Genomic DNA, 13,603 nt, shown 5'->3' on the forward strand with positions numbered 1-13,603 from the left:
TGTATTCTTTTTTTGGGAACACTCCATCGCATGCTGTTATTATGGAAAACTCATCGATTGCGATTTACAAATCTTTAATCAACAAAGTCATGTTGTGTCCGTAACAGTTTCATGTGTATGTGGAGATTCATTCAAGTGGCTCTCCTCCTCTATCATGGGAGGATCTCCTCCAAAGTACTATGTAAATTTGAGGTAAGTACCTTTTCGATTTCAGCTGGAAATTTTCTGAAATTCGCTCTCTAGGTATTCTTGAGTTTTGTTGTACCTGGTCACTTATCTGCCCCTCGTTTTCATAGATTGATTCATGAAGTATTGTTTTGTGACGTGACAGAGACACAGTACACAAGTTTCTCTGAAGCAGCCAACCTTGGGTGAGAGGGAGAAAAAAACTTTTCACGCAGGTTTGCAATGCACTTTCTCTAATGCTCCTAAAATCAAGTTGTATTTCTTCTTGCAAGCAAATGGCTGTCAACAACAGTTTACAGGAAGCCAAATGATGATCTCTCCACCAAAATACCTCAAATGGACTGAGCAGTTTTTTATTTGGTTTCTCTCTTACCTGAATTCTAAAATACCTCTTTTTTTTTTTTTAATTACTTCAACGGTCTTGAAAAAGCCTTGTTATGCAACCATTGTGAATAGGGTTTGCAATGAGTCCATGTCTGCTGCCCAGGAAGAAGGGAAAAGCACCCCTGGTTATGTTGTAAATAGAGAGGTACAAGTTGATTTCAATTTTATTTTGTCTTTGGCCACATACTTATACACCAGTGTTAGAGTATGAGAGGTGCATGCATGAGTTTTGTTCAATTATTCCTTTTTGCAAGCCAGGATCTCTGCAAGCAGTCAAGTTCATGCATAGGATCTAGTAGACTTCTGCAAAGTTCTGCTGACTAGCACATCTAAGCATACAATATCTGATATCAAGTTGCAAACCCTGAGAAATATGTGAGTACAGAAAGGTGTTCAATGTTATGTTTTGATATCTACCATTTCTTCCAGTAGGGTGTTATTACAGGTGCAAGGCATGATTTGAGTAGATCAGCAGCACACACGACGGTGTCAGCCCTTTCTTTCTTGTAAGATGCTTTTGAACTATTTGTATGATATGTTGAGCCTTGATACACTCAATGCTATTCCTAAAAATATTTCTATTTTTACTGATTCTGTTTAGAACCAAAAAAGTTTTAGGAGTCGTAAACTGGAGTAGGGCTAGTGAAACTTCAGCAGTAAGCCGTGAAGTCCCTATGACAAAAGAGCTGCTGACTTTTCTAACTGAGACCCAAGGTATGATACATTTGCATCCTCAATAATATCCCACCATTGATATAATATGAGTATGGAAGACAGAAAAATCCTTTATAGTGTGACTAAAGTAATTCTTTTTTTTTTTGTTTGTTTATTTATTTCTCATGTGTACTTCTGCATGAAGAACAGTCCACTCAGTGAGCAAGAATTTCAGGCTAACCTGCTGATTGTTGCTGACCATTATCAGGTAATTTGAATGACTGTTTATTGAGAGAATGCATAGAAGTCATAAGGTACAAAGAGTTTTTCTCAGGTTACTCCTTCAAAAGAACGATTTCACGAAACCAAAATTATTATTAATTTTTGTTGTAATGAACACATTGTGTCATGTAATTCCAACAAGACATAGCATAATTCATGAACTCAAAGATTACACAATTTTCTGTAAAAATGGAAAACCAGAAGCATTATACTTACTATTATTAATACTGATCTATTAATTTGTTTTTTTATAATTTTCTTTATTTATGACTCAGGGAAATCATGTCAATTGCCATGCAGAGTCACGGTGCAAGCAGAATGGCTACCTAATGAGCAAAAGGTTTTAACTAAACCTGAAGCTGTAGCTGCATATAGGAAAGTCATTATGGGCACCTCAATATATAGACATGCATATGATTACGTGCTGGTAATTAATTGGCACATAACTGTATGTTTTTGTTTCTCTGCATAAAAAAAAAAGTTTGCCTTTTCCAAATTAGCGATGTTGCAGTAAAGGCCATGAAAGAGTTGCAAAAAATTTATGTTCCAGTTACACTGAAAGCCACTCAAAATCTGTTACCTTCTGCAGTGTAGGGAAACATACTGGATTGAGTCTCTCCATTCAGTGATGCTCATTTATATATGCTGCTAAGTGGATCCATTATGGGGATGACACCTACAACATGCACATGGAACTAGCCATTCTTGATTGGGTAAAAGACTTATCCTTTTGTTAATTCTGCACAATTGCTTTGGCACTTTTTGAATGCTATGCTTACTCTTTCTCATTGACTTATTTCTCTTGCAGAATGAAAATGTGAATAGAGAAGTATTGTCTCTGCAGATGTACCAACATGCCAGGCATCCGAATCGTCCGGCAGAGATCAGGGTGCTTACTGCAAAAACACTCAAGTTCAGGGAAACCATCTGGTCTATTTTTTTTTTAATCTAAATAACTGATGTCCATTCTGCTTACCAGTGATTCTGACTTCCTGTGATAACTTTAAATGGGAGCTCATATGTCTTGTAAAAGATGTGAGGTAACCAGGGAAGAATAATTACAGCAACTACTGGTACTAAGTAGTGAAGCATTCATGAGTATTAGGTATTACTCAAGGGACTTTCCATGCAGTTTTATTGATGTTTCCACCTCTTAATTTTATTTTGACTGTATATGTTTCATGAACTTATTCAATTGTTATTTATATTTGCTCTCCTTGACATGGGCATTTGTTTGAGAATTTCCTTATTCCCTTTTATGCCCCATGTAAGGAATGCCTGGAGGGTTAGGCAACCTTGACCTCACATCTTTTATAACATAATTGGGCATCTTTTCCCATGCTGCATTAACTTGGTCCCCAAGTTCCACTTTTCTGGCCTGATAAACAGGGTCTTTCCAGAGCCCACACTTCTTCAGAGATCTCCAGTAAGTCATATAATCTTTACGACGTCGCACGTGATTTTCTATGTGCGCTTCTCTATACTAAAGGGCTTTTTTCAGTCGTTTATTTCGCATTAGATAAAGCTTCCCAACCTTTTTTTTTTTTTGGATATTGAGTGGCTATGGCCTTTCACTTCCATGGCAGAAGAAAGAAAAATCAGGCTTTTCAAATAACTGCTCCATGAAACAACTCATCTACAATAGGTACGCTATTGGATGGCGCATGGGATTTTTTGGCTGCCAATGCAAGCTACGAAACCATTGACCACTGTCATAAATGGCTGCCGGATTAATATTCTTTTGTTTAAATTTAAATTAGCCTTTCTGGCCTCGCTTGAGATAATCTATTCTTTTGAACTTTGTACTGGAGAATGAGGTCAGAAAGGTTAATTTAAATTTAAACAAAAGAATATTAATCTGGCAGCCATTCATGAAAGTGGTCTATGAGGGGCCAATTTCTTCAGGGTATTTCTGAGAGAGCCATTAATGATTATCAATATTAGAAGATGTACTGAAACAGTCCGTGCCACTTAAATATATAAATCTTGTCTGTAAAACACAAAGTTAATTTTTTTAATACTGAAAAAGAAGTCTGGCTGCTACGCAACATTAAATGTCTTGGATTTGACTTAAGGTTACCCAAGCTCAGCTTCTCAGATGATAATGTTGACAAGTTTGTTAAAAGTTAAGACATTGGTCATGTCACACAGATCCCAGGGGCATTTTCCAGACAGGTTAAGGCCAGAACCCGTGCTTTGTAAGATCAATACCTGGCAACATTATATTGATCTCCTGTACTTAGAGGTAGTGGGGAGAGGAAAGTTTGATCCTTTTGTTTCTGCTCTGGGAGCACGTATAGGGAATAGAGACTCTTTTGAGGGTTTCTGGTACAGACAGTGTTGGGGAGCGTGCTAGGAAGCAGGCGATGTTACAGAAATCAGAGGTGCACCTAAAGCAATACCTGCAGAAGAGAATTTTTCCTCATGTAAGGCATGCATCACGTGGGGAGGGGGTGGGGGGGTGTGAACTGGGATACTGGACTTCAAGAGTAAAAGAACATTTTAGTGATGAAGCTAAAAGGTATAAAAAGTTACCAGTTAGGCTTGTTAGCAATCAAGCCATTGCATTGGCTTGATATTACTATTATTGTTTAGTTGACACTTGAGAAAGTGAAGATGAAACAGAGGCATAAACAATCCAACGACTGGCCCTTAGCAAGATAGGTGAGTATCTGAGGAATGCAGGGGGACTTAATAGAATAGAGACCAATTCTGCGCAGGTTGCAGAACTGAAAGAAATGTGTAGTATGTATTTTAACTTCATGTCTTTGCTTTTTTCATCCAGTTGAATGGAAGTTGCGTAAGCACACAGGAGACACTTTTAGAGATGATGCAATGCGAAAGTTGCATAAGCACATGTAGGCTAGATCACGAGATTTTAACCGGAGATGCGTGGGAGATAATAAAACTAGTTTTTGTGTGTGAGAGCAGAAATTAAGAGAGACGTGAAAACAAGGAGGAGAATAAAACAGGATTTTTTAAGGAGAATTATCAAGTACGTTAGTTACAGTGTACCCTACAAGTTCAGTACATTTGTGTTAATGTTACAACATGGAAAGTTGGATAGGCTATCCCCTATCATGCAATATTGCTGTTTATAAGGTATAGGGTGGGTTATGGCATTATTGTCTCTTTGCAGGCTAAAGAGGCCAAACATTCTGGAGTGAGGGAAGATTTGACCTTAACTAATCGGTCAAATGTAAGCACCACCACTGGTAAATGGTGGCAAGTAATGCAAAGTAATTATGTTCGCTAATTTTACCTCCCAGAACATCAACCAATGCCCTTTTCTTATACCTCACACTACCAATGACGTTCTCACCAAACTGTTACCCATCAAATGTTTGCAATTGTGGTGGAAATAAAGAAAATGATTTGCTCAGTTGTGAAGTTTGTTTGTCTAGTATTGACCTGGTGACTTGTGCAAGCAGCAGAGGCGCGACAGAATCAGTGTTGTGTGCACTAAAACCCATTGTCTGTAAACAGTGCAATACTCGCTTTGCTGATAACTTATAACTGTGGTCTCATCTAAAGTTTTGCAATGCCACTGAGGTAAGAAGTGTATCTATCAATCCAACTTTGATGACAGTACCTGGTTTAAAGGAAGCTTTACATAGTAGAGGATTAAGCACTGCAGGTAATAAGGAAATTCTAGTTAAGTGCCTTGAAGGTGCATTGGTTGAAGAAGTGTAGTTGATTTATTTTTTAATTAACAGTTTAAATCTCCAATAGTCAAGGTGGTGCACAATAAGGCATACTTGCTATGAGAATGATAACTAAGCTCTCAACAAATTCTGTGTACCAGTAATATGAGTAACATTCCTACTTAATAAGAAAAATGTTTTAAAATTGGTGCACGATTGTTTAAATTAGCTGTGTTTGCTAGACATGGTAAACCTGTCAGAATGCAAAGGTACAGTTGTCACTGATATCACTTGGTATGCACTGCTATATTACACAGAAAACTTTATAAACCTATTATTTTTTTTACTGACTTGCATTTTAGAGGCAGGGTTTCTGCTCTGATGTATTTATGGAATTTTGTACATAAAGGTTTGACCACTAAACCCTTTACATGCTAACAACAGTATGAATATTCTCCATACTGTTCTCAATACATTTTTCAAGGTGCTGACAAGGAGAATTTGTTTAACAATCAAGAGCCTCTTTAGTTATTATTTCCTACATTCTTGTGACTATGTTTAATTTGGGGTTAATATTGTAAGAAGAAATTAGATGCTGGTCACTGTTAGGGGTCAAAGGGTTAATAACTAATGACAGCATTTTGCTTGTTATGTTGACACAATGCATTTGTCTTAGTAATGGATTTGTCTTAAATAAAAGCTACAAAAGGCTGCAGCTTGATAGTTTTAAGAGCAGGATGAAGTATACATAGATAAGTAAACTTTGTATTTAAAAGGATTAATTCTCTATACTCAGTGATAGGATAATTTCATATATGAATCGGACATCATTGTTAGTCAAATAATAAACACAAGCTTTCAGTTATGTTTTAGGTAAAACAATACTTCTAATTATTTACTTCATTATATTTCTGCCTTCAAGATATGAAGATTAAATTTTAAAATATATGCTTGTATTAATAAACATATTTCCTTCAGAACTATGTTTCAGATTATATTCAGGGTTGTCATTCTTTTGCTATATTATGAAGTTTCGTGACAAGGTCTAACAAAACATTAGCAAGTTATGCTGTTACCTAATTAACTGTCAAGCAAGATCGTGTTCAAATTCAATAGGTTTTGTAAATTTCAGTCCTTTGCAAATCCTTCTCGATCATAGCGCTGCACGTAAAATATGGTCGTTACCCTTTGTTTTTTTACAGAATAAATCATTTGAAGCGGCGCAGTTTGCGTGACAACAACAATTGACTTGCCTCTGAAACTTTGAAGCACGCGACCATCATAAGGAATATTCTCGAAGTGCCGCTTCTTATGAAAATTCTCTCCCTTGGTCAAAACCCTTGGTCGAACGGCGCATGATAGTTGAATCTCTTCAAACTAGCATCTAAAATCACCAAATATCATCCGCATGGTCAAACGGGCAAAAAAGTTCGTGATAGTTGATGATAGTTCGCCAGTAGTCGCGCGAGCAAAGTCACGGGAGCAGCTAGTTCCAGGCTCTTCCCGCGTAAAATGTGAACACAGACATGGCTTCGCGTGAGTCAAACAAACTTGTTGAAGTATGAATTTATCACGACGAAAGAGGGCGGCAGCTTGCTTACTAGTAATCGATTTGTTGGAGGAATGTACGGAGGATGAATCTGGAGAGCGTTGGTGGAAGAGAGGACGTACAAGGGAATGGATTAAAAGTAGAAACGAAAGGGGGTTGTTGAAATTGGTGGAAGAATTGCGAGTGGAGGACACTGCTGCTTACAAGGAAATGTTGCGAATGAACTTTGAAACATTTCAGGAAATATTGAATGCTATCGGGCCTGAGACTAAACCGGGCCATTTTAAATGAGCCCACCGATTTTCGGGGAAAACAGCTGACCAAAAACTATCATGAACTATCATACGCGTGGTCAAACGAGAAAAACTATCATTGACTATCGAGAAGAATTTGAAGAAGCTCAAAATGAATGATAGTTGGTGATAGTCGATGATAGTGCATGATAGTTGGTGGTCAAACGGAAGAGCGCGCCTCAACTATCATCGACTATCATCAACTATCATCGACTATCATGCGCCGTTTGACCAGGGCTTTAAATCTCGCTGGAAACTAAATTTTCTTTGCTTGTTTCTTGTGAGTTCCTCTAACACGGGATCAAAGTCTCATCCCGTAGTTGGGGTTATTTTCTGCAAAACGAACCCTCCTTGACTAGTCTCCGCAGAAACCTTAATTTCTACGGAGCTAGTATTCCAAAACCGGTCTCCTCTCTCTGTTTCATCATCCATGCCGAAGTGCCTTAAACACAGTTTGTTTGATGTGCTCGCGCTGTTATTATTTGCCGCGACAGAGCTGAATAATGAAATGATACGTCAGCGGGTATGCGGTCAACAACGCGGGCTCAAGTGTCCTAGGTCTAAAATTTAGCGAAATTAGCGGAAAATAATAAGGGCTGACCTTTAAAACCGAGGAACTCTGTTTTCGTCGAAGGCACTTTCCCAATTCCAAAGGTTTAAAGGCCCATTTCCAACTGAGATGCCTTGCGCGCCCGGATCATTTTTCATAATGAAAAATACGCTATTTTCCTCGTAGTTGCGGAATCGCTTTGATATCTTCTTCCATCGTACTAATTAGGGCTTTCAAAGTTCTATCTTGAATCATGTGCGAACAACAAACTATCGTAGTATCCATATCAGTAAATAGTTTTTATTTCTTACATGTATGACGGTGAAAAATGTCATTTGAAAAGTTGATGCCGCCGAGGAAGCGGTCTGGAGGAAGGCCGTGTCTGCCCGGCTTGGCAAAGGTTATTCGACTTCGAGAGTCTGTGTATCATTTATGGAGGGCGAGGAAAACAACCATGGGTTTCGGTAACTTTACAGACAGTGCTTTTGCAGAAAGGTTATTGCATTGTTCCTACGATGGAACTAGAGACTCCGGGGAGATTTTTTGGAGGTGAGAATAATTATTTGACTGATTTTTACTTGAGATCCTGAGATATGTATGTAAGCAATCTCATTTGTGCAAGTCATTATTCTAGAACTGAAATGCGCAAAGTAAATCAGTTTTGGCCAATATTGGTTATTTCTTTGTATTTTATTTAGTCTTTGAAGCCGAACAATTTCCTTCAACATCAGGTAAGCTTTGTACAAGTTTTATACACAGACTCGATTTATGATTTTTCAGTCTCAAATACTTAGCTGCAAATTCGTTTCCTGTGTTCTTCACCAAATTTTTGTTTTTCTTTTTAATAGTGTTTGTGAATGACTATCAGAGTTCGCCATTTACAATAGCGCTATTCCAAAACAAAAACAAACGACTGCAAAGGATCTCGGATGGAAATGGGCCTTTAACATCTAATTACAGCTGACAATAAATAATCTTCGAATTCCAAAGAGGGAGCATCAAACTACTGCGAAATCACAATATTTATTTGAGTTCTACATATGCACTCATGTAACGCATGTGCAATGCGTGAGAAACTTCCTGGCAACGCGCAAAGTGTATCTTACATGCGTGCGACGGTTCAATTATTATTTTAGCTCGCTGCGTACCTGTCGATCGTGACGCTGTTTTAACGCGACCATTTTTCCAACTCCCGAGAAGGTTAAGTCAGCTAACATGTAATAATCCCACTATAATAACCTGAGCGAGGGGACACTTGTTCGGGTCTCAAACACGTTGTTACGAGGATCGAATTAGTTTTACTGAATCTGTCACGCAATCCCAGACTTTTCTAGAATTATCTATAATCTGTAATATTCCAGAAACTTCTTTCATGTGACTCAGCAGTTTCCAAAAATTAGTACAACTTGTAATACGCTATAAATAGTAATAGAACACCCTAGATACCTAAAGTAAATGTATAAAAGCTGGCTTGTGAGAAGTACAAAAAGGATTTGCCCGAGGGCTTACCTTCGTGGCTTGCTGACTGAACTTGTGGAAGCTATGATGTGACAAGGCTATGACCTTTTGACCTTGCGATACCCGGAGAGAAGAAAGAGATGAAAAGACGATAGCCGAGAAGGGAAGAAGATAAAGAATACAGAGTTCACTATGAGGTCCTCCGGAAGAGTTTGTGTACACGAAAAGAAAGCCATAAATCAAGAAAGTCAAGTGCTGTGGTCTTCAGTCGAGGGAAGTTCGAATTGGAGGTTGATCAAGACGATGAACACCTCTACGGCATAAAGGATAGTAAGCCTGCTTTATGAACTGCTTAACTTAATCTCTGACCTAAGTAGATTAAACAGTGTAAAACTAATTAAATAATAGTTAAAATGGGTAACTTCTTGTTGTTACGTTTTTGTTGTCGGGAGTCTATTTTCAAATATGCTTTGTTAGCGGACATCTGTTAGTCAATCGTGCACGTAACAGCGTCTACTGAGAACTAAATCTCACCCCAATAATAAAAGCACCATTAGAACGTGCCCAGTTACGGGGGAAATTTTAAAATCGCACGATTGTGTTCTTTTTGTCCATTGCTCGCTTTTGTTTAGAGTTATATTAAGTTATCCATTTACTCCATTGGCTGCATGTCTTTTTAAATCTTATCTCGTACGTATATTTTGTGTTTTTTTTTGTTCAATTACCGAGGCTCTTGTCCTAATTAACTTAAAATAACCAAAACAGAAACTTCTAAGCCACTTAAAATGCCAAAATTTCTGATTAAAATTTACTTATTTAAATAAAATATTATCGATTAGCCGATTTGTTCAGCCATTACAGCCCTAGGTATTAAAAACAAGCAAAGGAGATAACCGATCAGAACTGATTAAGATAGGTTACTGGCGAATCTGGTATGTGCACGGGGAAACAGCTTCACCAAGCAAGGCAAGTTATGTATCAAATATTTCGAGTTTGTCCACAACAAAATTTAAATTGTTTAATCGTTCGATTTACATTCCAACATAACTAAGCGAGAATCATACAGAACGTGTAAAAAAGAAAGCCTAGCTAGCTTGCGAGAGTATGTGCTCCGAATCACGTGACTATGAACTGTCAATCATTTCTTACAGTATGGTGCTTTTCATCGAATGGCAGATTTATGAACATTCAGCTCTAAGTTCTGGCAAATACTCTACAGCATGCCAAACTTTAGCTTCTTCAACGTGTCGTTCTTCACTATGGTACAGATATCGGATCGAACACTATTGGGTGCTGAAGAGAGATGGATTCTATGGCCAAATTCCTTGCCATCGTGAGGTTGATTTCCTCCTCGCTGGCCTGAACATCGCAATCATCCGGTAGTTGTTTCCGATCCTTGGCACCGTCAGTTCCTTGGGCACGTCACATCTCTCTTGCATCTACTTCCCCATCTAATTTTCTACCTGACGTTTGGCCAATATTGAATTTGGCATCAAGGTATGCCATTTGCTTCTCAATAAGCCTGTAGGCTTTCTTGGTTAACTTAAAATCCCAGTCTTATTACAGCAATCAGTTCGACGTTCACTTCCTGGAACTGATTGCAGAGTTGGTATGGTTCCCACACCTTTTTCCAATGCAGATTTATATGCGATCTTGGCCAGGTGTAGAAAAGATCTCTTCTCTTAAGACTTTGTGAGTTTTTCTGAGGACAGGTGTTTCTCTAAGGCAGAATACCTTTGAAAAACTCTCACACACCCATCTTTAGGGCAGGCAAATGTTGCTGTTTCATCATCAGCAATCCCCTCATGCGTCTTAGAGACTTCAGGTTTCTCTGTAGTCTCCGACTCCGTCTGCGTGGGCTGGTTTTGGCTGAGCGATTTAAAACCACCTGTGGAAAATGTTGACCCCATCCAGCGATAACTACACTCTGAAAATAGAATGTTGTTGTCGTCATCAAAAGATTCCGTAAAAAAGACGTTTATTTAGACCCTTACGTGGTCTTTACATTTTGCCGCAAGTCTGTCTTCGGCACCTTTACCTCCCTGCGGGTCAGAAGAGTCAATTCCTATAACCTGAACTCCAGTAGATTCTGCAATGGCTGGACACGCTAGGATCGAACATGATGAATGATAGCAACCGGCGTAGTCTTGCCTGAAATATGCCTTCGTTCCTTCGTTCCTTCCCCAGCTTTAGGGTCTTCAGAACATCCTGCATGATAGCCACAACCTCAGGACTTCCTTGACTGCAAGACTGGATTTCATGGGTGAATCCCTGTCCTTCAAGAAGGCCATTTACGCGCGACGATAGATTTTCACACAAATAATTCTCGGAAAGTTCTTTAAAAAATATTAAGATAGTTTCCTCGACGGATTTCTATATTGTTCCTTCATCCAAGATTTTTAAAGCAGAAATAAAAGAATTTGAGGCGATTGTTTGTTTACCGGAACATGTTAAGCGTCACGGCTTAGGTCACGCAGAGGTCAATATAAAACTTGATAAATTGCATACGTTGTCTTTGCTATGAATGCTGTGAATGATCCAATAGCTTTCTTTTTCTTCATTTTAGCACGAAGATTTTTGTGTAGATTTGATAAGAAGCAAATCAACACATCATTGATTTAGCGGCGTCTTAGCCAACACTTTGATTGTTTTCGACAGGTTCTGAAGTTTGTAAATCCCATCAGTCGTGTTAACATGCGTGAAGAGACACGCTGGCACTTAAAACGTGATTAAGAAAGATTAAAAGATTAAATACTACTTTGCTTTACATTCACAGCTTCCCAGAGGAAACATAAACATGCTGACGCCGTTTAATGGTCATTTAATTTTTTCGGTGTATTTTCGAAAAACATAATTAGCTTGAAATGAATATCGAATTCTGCACGCTTACATGGCGCCTGGGTGGCATCACGTTTTATTTAACTACCGAGACTCAATTTCCAACGGCCAAACTTTCCAGGTGTATAGTTTGATAAATGAGCTCTCGTCTGATATGGTCTTAATGTCGAGATTTTTTAGGTACCAGATGTCGATTAAACCGGTCAAAGTTAGCCTTCATTTTGTCTCCCAAAAAGACGTGCAGAATACACCTTTATATATAAAAACGGCGATAAAACCCATACCAAAGAGAATTACATGAAACTTTTTATATCCTTTTATCTTGCAGTGATATTATAATTACTGTGCAAAGATTGATGAGAAATGGACTTGTTTAGCGCTGCCAACATCTTTCTAAAGTTGCGTGATGATTTGACCCGCGGTTAGGCAAGGCGAAAACGGCTATTTTAGCGAATTTTCAAACTATTTTAAATTTCAGCCGGAAAAAAAAAACGCTAGAACTTTAAAATATTTTTTTCGAAACTAGATCACAGAAAGGGATGTTTTGGTAAAATAAAACAAAATGAAATTTTTCGTCACTGATTTTCGATTCTCGAAATGTTCTGGCGGCTTCTCTTAAATGACTGGCTCATTTAAACTGGGTTGCCGTTATAGGTGTCACTAAGCTGTTATTTTGTTGTTGTTGTTGTTGTTTTTTTTGGAATTTTTTTTATTCGTTCGTTCGTGCAAAGGAGAATAAATAGAAGCCTGAAACACACCCTTGAACACTGAACTACATAGAATATTCTTGACTTGATAGCGAGACTATTTAAGGAAGAGGGGAAGGGTCTAACGGTAAATTTGACTCTAGAATGATCCCTCAAATTCCCTAAAAAAATTTTCTTCGATAATCCATTTTTGCAAATGAATACGATACATGTTTTAGAGACAATTTCTTAGTCGGTGTTTTAGTGCGGCTTTATTGGGACACGACCAATGATATGCAATACAACCCATCCAAATGTCTGTTTTGAAGGTCAAATTTGACTTGTTCCTCTTACACCAATATTAAGTAAGACTCCGAACTTACAGCTATTCCAGCTGGGTATAGTTACTGAAAGTGCCTGATGGCAATTTCTTCAACTGGTTGTTGTCTAGCCACCAGCCAAAATTTAGTAAATGTAGTGTCAATTACATAGTATTTGACAACAAAGTTCAGAAAGTAAATATGCTTGAATATATTCCTCATGTGCTGATACGAGGGCCTAAAATATACACTTTATTAAACCAATGTTGTCATTGATTTGATATCTACATTTTAGTCTGACATCTCAAGGTACCGGAGAGGATAAGAAGCTATAATCTGTGACAATATGAATTGAGATAGATTTGATTTTTTTAGCTCTGAAAGCAAATTGATTACCCATTGTTGTACAACACAAGGCTTGACATTACACACTGTCATGTATTGTAGTCCTCATAATAATCCAAGCAATAGTGAGTAGGGGATAAGGAGTGAGTAAATTAACAGCAATGGTTTGGAGAGGGAAATATTGGAATAGTCATATAAAACGTATACTGAAAATAGTTTGTTGAAGCTTACATAAAACCTGTTTTATTGTGCACGCACAGATTCATATGATATGATCAGGCTTATTTCGCAAGACAGAGGGAGGGAATAAAATTTGTATCTCTGCTAAGGAATCAGCAAAAGCTTTTAAATCAAAAGAAACCCGACATAGAAGTCCTGCATTCAAGCTGTAGTAGACAAACTTTGCAGATTTTA

The 13,603-nt window shown here is 38.0% G+C and overlaps 1 long non-coding RNA gene and 1 pseudogene across 1 annotated transcript; both read left to right on the forward strand.

The window, feature by feature from the left end:
• The first annotated feature begins 294 nt into the window (after nucleotides 1-294).
• Nucleotides 295-2,213, forward strand: LOC148737586 (uncharacterized). The gene is made up of 3 exons (XR_015996201.1): nucleotides 295-401; nucleotides 1,003-1,076; nucleotides 1,172-2,213. It is a non-coding gene; the product is annotated as an uncharacterized LOC148737586 (long non-coding RNA).
• A 1,433-nt stretch (nucleotides 2,214-3,646) lies between these two features.
• On the forward strand, nucleotides 3,647-5,693 carry LOC148737587 (uncharacterized; annotated as a pseudogene).
• Nucleotides 5,694-13,603: the final 7,910 nt, after the last annotated feature.

The sequence above is a fragment of the Stylophora pistillata genome, chromosome 2, assembly GCF_964205215.1.
Source record: "Stylophora pistillata chromosome 2, jaStyPist1.2, whole genome shotgun sequence".
In the NCBI taxonomy this organism is placed as follows: domain Eukaryota; kingdom Metazoa; phylum Cnidaria; class Anthozoa; order Scleractinia; family Pocilloporidae; genus Stylophora; species Stylophora pistillata.